This window comes from Dasypus novemcinctus, chromosome 11 (assembly GCF_030445035.2).
Source record: "Dasypus novemcinctus isolate mDasNov1 chromosome 11, mDasNov1.1.hap2, whole genome shotgun sequence".
NCBI classification, from domain to species: Eukaryota; Metazoa; Chordata; class Mammalia; order Cingulata; family Dasypodidae; genus Dasypus; species Dasypus novemcinctus.
Genome location: NC_080683.1, coordinates 82,664,992 through 82,671,903, shown reverse-complemented (window position 1 = coordinate 82,671,903; position 6,912 = coordinate 82,664,992). Strand labels below are relative to the sequence as shown.

The window sequence follows — 6,912 nt, the reverse complement described above, 5'->3', positions numbered from 1 at the left end:
GGCTGGCCACAGCCAGCTTGCTGGGCTCTTCCGGTCGTTCTAGAAACTAGTCTAAGGCAGTTTCTGGCACCAATTGCCTGGCAGAGGGTGCAGACAGACGCTGAGAACAAACACAGAACAGGTTAATTTCAGACGGGAGGCAGAAGGGGTAGCCCAGGAGAGGCCTCGTTCACTGGGGGCCCTGAAGCAGGAAGTTCAGGCCCCCTGAAAGATCCTGCGAATTGGGAACTAAGTGGAGGAAGTGACCTAGAGAGAAATAGAGGGGGGACTGGGCCAACCAGGGGAGCCAGGGAGGCCCTCCTGCTTGGGGAATACCTCTTCTCTTCCTAGTGGGTGGGTAGGTGGCACTCCTTGGTGGACTCACTGAGTCAGTCATGCAATGCTTCCTTGCAATTAGCCAACAGGCAGAGCTCGGTGTGGGGGTCAGGCAGACCTGGGCAAAACGCTAGATTGCTCAAAACAGTCGTGTCCTCAGTGCCTCAGTTTCCTCACCTGTAAAGCCAGACCCAGATGATGGGGTCTGGTAATGGGGATGTGAAGAAATGAATGAAGCTCAGGAGGCCCTCACTATCCAGGGGTGATTGGTTCCGGGAGACCTCAAAGCCCAGCCTTTTAAAATGGGGACAACCTGTCTCAGGAAACAGGGAGAGGGAGGGTCCCATTGGGACTTTATATTGAAAACATTGGTTTCCTCTTGTGTATGAAAATAACTGTATCTGTTTTGAACTCAAATTATAATTACAACTTGCCCTAAGTCTTAGAACAACCGAGAAGTGTTGACTGATAGTGTTGATTGTTTTTCTTGGCTTAATTGTTTTCTGACACAGTAGTGCAAGACAGCATTACAATCCTTCACTCTGTTTGGTTTTCATGGTACACTCATAAACAGGGTCTTTTTAAAAAAATATTCCAAGGGCTTCATCAGTTTTCCTAAGGGCTTCAGCTCAATCCTTTGATATTCAAATGATCTCCTTTGAAGCACCTTTCTCCTCTTCAATTGTTAACTGGTGGAACTTTCCCAGATTCTCATTTGTTAATGGCTTTGTGTCTGATTTGAGCAGTTTGCCAATAACACTGTTACCCACTTCAAAGAAACTTTTTATTTCCCAAGATTTGCCATCCCTGCGCTTTTTGCATGGGCACTATGCAAAACAGAAGAGCAAGAGGGCACTCATTCTCACTTCGGGAGTACTGGCTAGTGTAAAAAGGGAACGAATGGCCAGGACGGATGCAATATAAAAGCGGTCAGTCCTTGTAGTGAAGAGTTTCGTGGTAGGACAACTTTTGCTTTCTCTCTGCAGCCTCATAACTGAATATAGGTCATGAATATTTGCATGAAAAGGACCAGGGCAAGTACCTAACCCAATATTTAGACCTGGAAGAGCAACTACGTTTCCAGCAGTGTGCTGATACAATTGTCTAAAGCATTTTGTTGAGAAAGATCCTGAGGCTGTTTTTGGTGTTGCTGGGGAACAGTGCTAGATTGATTAGTGGTGTTGGCTGAGGTGTGAGTAAGTGGTAGCCTCTGTGCTGTATAATGCATAGTAAATACTCCACAAATGCCACTTCTTCTCTCTTACAATGTGGCAATGTTGGGAAGGATATAAAAATGAAAAAAAAAATATAATCTTTGCTCAGAAGGAGTTCACAGTCTGACTGAGAAAACTGGAAAGGAAGTAGAGTTTGTTAGATATTTATTCTGGGGGCACCTGCTTAACCAGTCCGATAGTAAAAAAGAAGCTTAGTGGTTACTGGGGACACACATGACATTGTGCAAATGTAGATGTGAAACACAGAAGTAAGATAAGGCAGGAAAAAAAAAGATAAGGCAGAAATGTGACCTCTTGTTATAGCTCAGGCCCTAGAGTTAGACAGATTTGGGTTTCATCCCAGCTGCAATATTTATTATATGGTCCAGTTACTAAACCTTTCTGGACCTCAGGTCCTCATCTGAAAAATGGGAATAAGAATATAAAATAAGAATAAAACTAACAGCCACATTGGGTTGCTATAAGGGTTGTATGTGTGCAGCACATTTCTCTCTTAGAAAATGGATGTGATGCATAGTTAAGGGAAATGCTTGCAAAACTCTAGAAGCTTGAGTGTCACCTAACTCACACATCAAAGTCTTGCCCCTGGGGTCACCCTGGGGTCACTGGCACCAGAGAGAAGATTTACAGATGGAAAAGAAGTGATTGAGCCAACCTTCAGAATTCTCAGCTCTATCCTTCCTGCTTTCTCTCCAGGAATGTGGTTGTTGCTCAAGGACACCCATCTCCCTTAATTATCTTAATAGCTAATCAGAAGATGCCAGGAAATGAAGGATTCTCAGCATGCCTAACCTTTGTTGAGCTCTCTTAAATGCTTTTGTTTCAGGGAAAGTTTTTTTTTTTTTAATTCAAATCTATTCAGTCTTTCGGTTTAAACCTTCTCTGTTTCATCCAAACTAAGGATATACTTACTCTCCAGCCTGGGAGGAGCCAGGAGCTCGGTTTCATTTGCCCTAAAAATAGGGCGGGACGGGAGGGAAGGTGGTATGTGAGGGGGGAGGGTTTAGTTATTTTATAGTCTGAAAGTCAACGGGATGTTTATTTTACCATCTCACTTTGAGATTTTTATTTTTATCACATCAGTACATTTATAAAAACTTTACCACACTTAAAAATATATATAAATACAAAACGTGCATTTTTTAAGTGAAAGGATTTTAAAACTGACTATATTTTCAATCTTGTCCTTAAGCTGTATTTCTCTAAGATTTAATAGACTAAAATCAAATAGTAGCTTTTTCAGTATTACAAAAATGAAGAATTAATACCATGAGAGGACAGTTGAGTAGGTGATATATTTACTGCTCCTAACATATCCCAATCCTGGCTGCATCCACAGCGGGTTAAGGCACACTATCATTTTACTTATACACACACACACACACCCCAATATCTTTTGCCCTAAACCCTGGAGACGGTAATATACAAGCCCACTCTGAGGTTTCTATACTATCTGTTACAGAAGCCTGTATCAGCATCTGGTTGTGGAAGCTCCAGGCACCGAGAGACAGTCACGGAAAAGCTACTGGGAGGACAGCACTGTCATATGTCTGGAAACAACTTTGCAAGTGAACAGGTCACACACTTATGCACATAACCATCCATAATCTTTTTAAAATTTTTTTGGTTCTAATAACATTTTTAAGTACTCAAAAAGTGATGATAATATTGACTCATTAACTTTTAAGTCCTAAAAACAAAACAAATGTCCTCAAAACATATATTTAAATGTATTGCTGTATTTGAAGTAAGTTACAATATAAAAAAGTGCTCATCAAATCATTTTAAAAGGCACACCTTTCACTAGACTATTTCAACACTTAACTGCTAAAAAGAGCAACTTTAGGACTTCTGGCAATAATAACTACTTCCACACTGTTAGTCTGAATCCCCAGCATCCAATTTGAGACTTCAGTTCTCACAGCCTTCCACAATATTTTTTCTCATCTTTATTGTACAAGTACAGTTTTAAAGGGACAAAGTTAAAATCATGACAGTTATCAGTTCTAATGGGTACAAGGATCAAAGTAGGGCAGGGTTCAGAAGCAGCACAATCGTCTGAGAGCCACAAGCAGCTGTCGGCCATCACTGTGTTGTCGTGGGCATTCCACCTGCCTAGAGCAGCTTACCGTAGAGAGCCTGCACTGTACCTGCTGGGCAGCAGAGGAGAAGCCTTAGTCACTTAGCCTCAGAGCCTACCCACGACATCTGGACCAGGTGTGTTGCTTACACTCAAACACCTGAAGCTACATAACGAATATCTTGTCAAGGTGCTTCACATGGATGTAGACACTCAGCTCCTTTAGAACTCATCTTTCTGCCTTTATTATTTGGTTCTTTAAATTAATATAGTCCTGGTCATAGCAGAGGCACAGGTTTCTTCTTCTCTCAGATGTCAAAGGTGATGAAACACATTGATGACATGTGTGTCTGTCCTGGGGCCTCTTCTATTTTGGAGGCCAGGTGAACACAGGCCATTGACACATGTTCCATGGAAAGCTTCACAAAGGACTTCGTGTAAAAAGAACTGCTGTAACAGCACTTGTTAGGTATCCTGTGGCAGGCAGAGCAGGATACCCGCTGCCTGGATGAGCTTGCACCCCCCGACACAGAGAATGGACTCTGTCAGTGTTGAGGCCATTCGACATGGATGGTGGGAAGCAGAGCTTGTTGTTGGGCAGCTGATAAGCACCCTGGAGTACAGCTGGTCCCCAATCAGCACCCTCTGTACCCGCAGTGTCTGGAACGCTGGCCACTGTTACACAGAGCACAGGCCCTAGAGTCCCGGCCATGGCCTGAGATTATTCTCATTTACTCCAAGAGTTAGATTTTTTTTTTATGGGGTGAAAAATTACGTGATTCAGAAGCAAAGAAGTGCAAAGATTAAATAGATCACATTTTTTACAGGTTTTTTTTTTATCCCCCCGAGATGGCTCCCTCGTCTGTCTGCTCGTTATCTACTCGCTTGTGTCTGCTCATTGTCTCTCCTCATTGTATCTGCTTGTTGTCTCTGCTCATTATGTCTGTTCCTTGTCTCCGTTCATCTTCTTTAGGAGGCACTGGTGGGAGGTGGGTGCCCAATTGCTTGAACCTCTTCTGCTCCCAAATGGATGACATTTTTTTTTTAAGTTATTTTGCTACCCACTCTTCCATCTATTCTATTCCTCCCTTTCCTTCCCCTCAAGGCCCACAGTGACAACCAAGCTTCACTGCTTGAAGGTCAAGATATATAAATACAACAATGCTGAGGGCTTGACACTCTAATCTGTCCTTCCCCATTGGGAGCCACCAATGCTCTTGAGAGACACCCTACCCTCTGAGAACATCAGGCCTCCCCACGATGGGGGTACAACACTTTCCTGTACATTGTATGTGTCTCCACCCACTGATATAACACACTATGACAAGATGAGCACTCACACACTCCCTAGAAGCCTGCCCCAGGTGCACCTTGTGCCAGATGCCCCCCGTCAAACACCTTAAACCAGTAACCCTTCCTTATTATATTTTCTAAAGAGTTTTCTCAACATTATAGTTTCCACCACATACTTGACAATCTCCCATGTTCACCCACTTCCCCCAAACCCTCCCCCCAATTCCATGGACCATTAATATATAATGATGTGACATTTTAATATATACATATGAATAATGACGTGCAGTCAGGTGCGTAGTAAGAGAAGTAATGTGAACACTGATTACTCTCCTAACCTAAATTGGAGGTGAGTATCCTTTGTCCATCTGGTTTACTTGTAATTTCATCTTTAAATGTGGGAGCATCTATTAAGGGGCAGAGTGGAAGGAAATGGGAGGGAGAGGGCATCTTTGGAGCCACCAGGTGATGGTATTGAGTTTAACCAGTTTCTGGGCTCTTGAGATAGACAGAACCTGACTCTACCAGTCCTGGCTGTGCCACCTTCTTGCTGTCTGATGTTGGCCACACCTCTCAAACCTGTAGTCTAACTTGATTGCCACAGAGGGAAAATCGGGGTGCCATTATTTGTCAAGCCAGGCTAAGCTCTGCTGCTATGTTTCCACTCAATAGTGGAGCATTATAATTAACACTCAGCGTTTTACAGTTTGCTATTCCCATTTCAGGGAATCAGGTCACAGGGTAACAAGTAGAGCCAGAATTCAAAGCACAGCTTTGTCTCCTCAAAATCCTTTCCTGGATTCAGGACATCTCACTGATCTAACAGTTGAGAGCAAAGTTACCACAACAGTTGCTGCTCGACCAGACTGAAGCAAAGTAGTTACCTTGGATAGTCCTGGGGCAGCTTTGGAAAAGTAAACAAAATGAAAATTACCTATGTGGCAGCTACTACAAGCACAATTTTTAGAAGGGACCCAAAATACTCTCTGCTAATTGGGAAAATATTTTCCCCCTTTTACATTGCTTAGCTTTCCTTTGCATGATCTGTATTACCTTTTATGGACAAAGGTAGATAATGTACGACAGCACGTAGGAGGAGGGGTACTGTGTTGTCTCTCAAGTCACGAAGCTGAAGCCAAGCCCCCTTCCTCTGCATCCTTTGTTACTGCCTAAATCATCTCTCTGTGACCCAAGGGCCATGGCTAGTTCTCCTGCCTAGTGAGTAGAGGTGGGCACCGAGCTCACTATCATTTTCTCATCTAAATCAAGCTAGCTCTTAGCTACCCAACCCTTCTCGGTTCTTCTTTTTTGCCTAACTTGCTAAAAAATGGTGCTTTTTGAGCTTTCCTGTGCATGTGAATCACCCAGGGATCTGGTTCAAGTGTAGGGCTGGGGAGGGGCCTGAGATTCTGCAATTTTATCAGGCTCCTGGGGGATGCCAATGCAGCTGGTCCTCGGAGAACACTTGGCAAAATAACATTTACCTGCTTTTCCAGCTAGGGCAAAATTGAGCAAGATGAAGTCACAGAGTTCTAAAAGAGATTTTTAAAAAATAATAAAATAATGAACTCTGCCAGCCATGCACAAATAGTTTACTAGAATGGTCCTGTCTTTAAAAATACTCTTTTTCTCCAGTATCCTGCTAATACACTTAGAGTCAGATGCCTTGCCAGGATTTTTGCTGGATTCTCTCGTACTGTATTTTAGTTTTATTGTTTTAATTTTTTCTTTTTATTCTCGTATTTTTTTCCCACACATGCTTATATGAACTTTTTTTTTTACCTTGTACTTCCCATGAGGGTCTCTCAGAGAGCAGAATCTCTAATTTCATCTCCAAGTTAACCATCAGTGTCAATGGCTGGAAAATGGACCCTGTGTCCCTTCCCTTTAACAATGGTGACAGCTTCATCCAACACCTGATGGTGCAGAATATACTTACAGATTTCTACGCTAGGTTGTTTCTGCAATAGTTTTTGGCTCTCAGCAGGT

At 42.9% G+C, this 6,912-nt stretch overlaps 1 pseudogene; it reads right to left on the bottom strand.

Annotated features, from left to right (window-relative positions):
- Positions 1-3,728: 3,728 nt before the first annotated feature.
- On the bottom strand, positions 3,729-4,542 carry LOC101412653 (cyclin-L2 pseudogene; annotated as a pseudogene).
- Positions 4,543-6,912: the final 2,370 nt, after the last annotated feature.